The sequence below is a fragment of the Phalaenopsis equestris genome, unplaced genomic scaffold (genome assembly GCF_001263595.1).
Source record: "Phalaenopsis equestris unplaced genomic scaffold, ASM126359v1 Scaffold000055, whole genome shotgun sequence".
In the NCBI taxonomy this organism is placed as follows: Eukaryota; Viridiplantae; Streptophyta; class Magnoliopsida; order Asparagales; family Orchidaceae; genus Phalaenopsis; species Phalaenopsis equestris.
In genome coordinates this window covers 401,129-405,998 of record NW_018164497.1, presented here as the reverse complement: position 1 = coordinate 405,998, position 4,870 = coordinate 401,129, and positions in this window count along the sequence as shown.

Sequence of the window (4,870 nt, the reverse complement as noted above, 5' to 3'; positions counted from 1 at the left end):
TGTACTCTTTATGTTATTTAATGATTTGGGCGTTATACAAGTAAATATTAGAGTTTCGATATTAGATATGTTAAAATAGGTAACAATTGTGTGGTTTGCATGTGTATCCTTATAATTTTTATAAGCTATAGGCTTTTTCCCTTGATGTTAATGGTTCTTTGTTGGTAGTGACATGATTATTTTATTGCAATTATGGTTTCTTCGAACCTAACATATGAATGTTAATATAAATTTATTTCATATTTAATTCATGTTATATACCATAATGCTTTAGTTGGCCTACTGAATTGTTGGCTAGATTTTCTTGCTAGTACAATCAGCATACAATATTCATGATATATTTTATTTTGTTTTTATCATCCATAATCATGATTCAACATATAAATTGTTTAAATTGATTTATAAATTTGAGAGGCTATATATTGTGATCTAAATCATAAAATTTATTCATAATGTTATAATTCTATTATAAGGAAGTAACTGATGCTTTATCTTTATGTCTTCGTCTATTAGTACATTAGTGTGTAATGTGTAGGATGGAATTTTGCATGATCTAACACATTCATTTAGCTAGGAATGACAGTTCCTTCCTAAGTCATAACTCATATCATGGATATTGATGTGTTATGTAGTCCGGATGCAAAACTGCATTAGGACTCCAATCACAATGTGTCACGTGTACGGTTTGGCCCCCACTAAAAACCTAAACTAATTAGTTTAATGCATGATGGTGTCGGCGTACATATGGTGCATTGTGATTGGAGTTCTGATACAGTTTTGCATCAAGACTTCTAATGTAATATTTTTTCATGTTGGGAGGGCTTTAGTTCATTATGTGCAAGTCTAGTTAAAATATATCCAATAATTTCACAATCTATATATCACCATCATAATATTACAAGTTGTCTTTGAATTATTTGAATATGATAATTTTCAATCTTTTTCTTAAAAATTATAATTTTTTTTTGTTACTTCAACATGCTAATCTCGTCTAATGACCATCTTGTGATATGCTCTTAACTTACAAATTAAACATTATTTGAATTGAGAAAAACATGTGATTTGTTTCATCTTCTTAACCTTCTATTTTGTATGCTCATTAATGATTACTTTTAATTCATTCTTATGTCATCATTCTGATTAATATAATCTTATAAACATGAATCTATATAACTCTACTTATTTTCATTAAATTCTTATATCATGATTGTATCATCTATAAGTGATAAATTTACCCTTTTATTCTTTCTTGTGTTAGTGAACGAAAACTTCTTTAATAACCCCATATTTTAGCGAATAACCATTATTTTTTTGATTAATTTGAATGCTTATAATTGTGAGAGTCTTCTTGTAGAAAAAATATTACATCAGGACTCTGCAAGTAGAGTTACATGCGAAGTCCAATGAAATCACACCACACGTGAAATCATGCCACACGTAGGGAAAAAAAAATTGGACCGGTAACACAGGGGAAGATTCCCCCGGTGTTATTCAGGTGTTATTGTATGTTATTCAATTGTTATTTATTGTATGTTATTCAAGTGTTATTGATGTGTTATTGTGTTATTATAATACCATGAATATTCACAGAACACAATAACACATAAATAACATACAATAACACATGAATAATATGGGAGGATATTTCCCGACATTATTGTGTTCTGTGATTTCATTGGACTCCGCACGTAACTTTACGTGTTGAGTCCTGATGTAATATTTTTTCCTTACTATTATTTTGTGCAAAATTGGGAGGATTTTGCGGATGTGATAATGAATGGTTTTAAGAGTCCTGATGTAATATTTTTTCCTTACTATTATTTCGTGAAAAAATTGGGAGGATTTTGTGGATGTGATAATGAATGGTTTTAAGACGACACGAATTATCCGAAATGAGCATGATCCTAGTTCTTATTGGCCAATAAGGTCTCCACGTGGCAACCTTGGTTTCACACTCATGGAGGCTATCATAAATATAAATAAGCACGTGCTTGTTTTCTTGTTTCCCATAAAAGCTCAAATCACTCGATTAACAATTTTTTTTTTTTCAACATAAAATAAAAGTAAAGTTTTGTGTGGTTTTAAATTCGTCGTGACCCAGTGATTTATTAATATCTTAATATTATATAAAAATTTGACATACACAAATAAAAGGAAATTGGTTAAAAAAAAATAGCAAGAGCTTTTATGTGAAAATTTTTGAGAGGGAAGAACAATAAGATTTGGTTCAGTTGAAATGAGTTCACTATGTCGGAATATGTTACGCAATTTTATCGACCCTGTGATAGTCGGAAGCAATATTACATAGGTGTGATGCGACTTTTGATAAAGAAATAGCAAAAAAGCTAGGAACTAGCGACGACCAGAATATTGTGAAGGAAAGTTGGGGTAAGGGGTGTGTGCCAAAAAAAATATTGACAGTGTCTTCAATAGCGGCGATTCAATGGCGATGACTGGGTAGCAGTGTTCTGATGATGGTGGTGGCTCGATGGCGGTGACAAGGCAGTGGTGGTTTGGTGGCGGTGACAATCTCAGTCATGGTCAAGAAGAGGTGACAGTGGTCTGGCAGTGGCAATGGCTCGACGACGACGATCAAGCAATAATGTTTCGGTAGTGATAGTGGATGGGAAGCCACAAGTTTCGTCTGAAGGTGGCGTCAGCTAGACGATGATTTTGGTGCATTGGTGGTTTGACAATGGTGGAGGTCGCCGGTGGTGGACAAGGAAAGTCGATGGTGGTCCAACAATGACAACAGTTCGACGATTGCGGTCAAGCAACAGTGGTTTGACGATGGTTGTGGTCGGGAAGCAACAACAATCTTTTGATGGTGTTGGGGGCTCAATGGTAGCAGTCGGGCAGCGGTGGTGGAGCTTAGAAACCCTCAAGAGCTTGAAGCTTCTTCAACTTTTTCCTCCAGGTTCAGGTCCCCCTTCATGAAAGGAGAGAGGGGTTTATTTATAGCTTTTGAGAGTGACATCCTTTGTAAATACTGCATGAATCCAAACCACTTCATTGGATGACCTATAGTGATTTCTTTGATCAAAGGATGTTTTATTAGCAATTCAGTGTCTTAATGATATTAAAATTGAATGATCTTGGGCTCGTTGGATTTGGATCGATGACACGCTCCATTTGACTATAAGCTTATTAGATTTGGAATACATATGATTGTCCAATCGAGCATCCAAAATCTCTAATTGAGCTTAAATGACTTGATCTGCTCTTGATTGGACCCGAGTTGAACCAAGTTTAAAGTTGTGGGGTTTGTTATGCCCAGACACTTAGTTTGATTATAAGTTTGATGAAATTGAAGCTTGTATAATCCCGAATTCGGATTAGAAATTATTTCTTGTTTATAATGCTTTAAGATTCATGTATGATTAAAATAATTTTTTAGTATCTCTCACAAAGTATAGGTGTTGGCCGCTTTAAAGTCTTATATAGTTAATTTTGTTTATTATAGCTAAAGATAGTTTATTTATACATAAACAAAAATTAAAATTGATGGTGAAAATTTTGGAGCATCTATAAATAATACGCCACCAACAAATTTTCATCATACGACACCAATTTCGAGACATGACACAGATCCCGATATGATATTTTGAGAAAGAACAGTTCAAATCTTGATAAAAATTCACCCAGAGCTCTGATGTCACCAAACTTATAGTGAACTGACCGGCTCGATGAGACAGATCTAATAATATAAAAACTAGTCTAATCCGAGTCAAATCAAGTTCAGATCAAGTCATTAAACTACCATTAAAAGATTTCTGGACAAATTTGGAAGGTCAAACAGATGTTGACACTAGCAGACCTATACTCGAATCGAGCATCTTGACAAGAAAAATCCAACGAGCTCAAGATCACTCAATTTCAACAACGTTAAGGCACTCAAATATCCATTAAATGCCGCATGATCAAATGAAATTCTCTGGACTGTCCGATCGAAATGGTCATATTCATGCATTAATTACACCTGAAACACTATAAATAGAACCCCACTCCTCACATGAGGGGAAACTGAAGTCTAGAGTGAGAGCCTTAGGCCTTGAGGGGAAACTGAAGTCTAGTGTGAGAGCCTTGTAACCTCCGCTCACCTCCGATCGTCGTTGACCACCTCCGACCGCAGTCGACCACCGCCGATCGCCAAAGACCACCGCTGACCTCTGACAACCACCGCTGATCGTCGTTGACCACCGCCGACCATCGTCGAGCTTTGTCAACCGTCATCGACCACCACTAATCACCATCGATCACCACCATCCAGACGTCGACAGTCGACATTGTAATCTAAAAAATATAACCACTCTTTCTCGTTTGTGGGACAAATTATTTTTGTAATCATCAATCAATAGTGGATTTCCGCAACTGGGTCAAACTCTTTAGTTTTTCCCTTATGGGTTTTCCACGTAAAAACCTCTGTAGTCACACCATTTGTTTCTCTTTCATTTATGTGTGTGCTAAAGAATTTTCTAGCAAGCCTCAATAAATATCGAAATAAAAATTTTTCAGTTACAAAAATATAGTTTTAAAATCTTATTAGACTTGTAAGTTGATTAAATATGCAAGAAGCCCATCCGTAAATTGTTCATTAACTAAATTTTATATTATTATTTAGTTAATGATTTTGGCTTTTAACTAATTAGTTTGTTTTATTGATTTGGACCGTTACATGAACTTGCTTTGTCAAAAGATGCTATGGTTGGGAGTGGACGAGCCTCCTAGCTTAGGATAAGGATGGCTAGGGCTTGGTGGCCGAGTAGTTGGAGCTGCTTAATTATTGAACTGCTTTTCCAAAAACAGCATTATTTTACAAGGAAAAGTTAACATTTAATAAATCTAATAAAAATAAATTATATATATATAT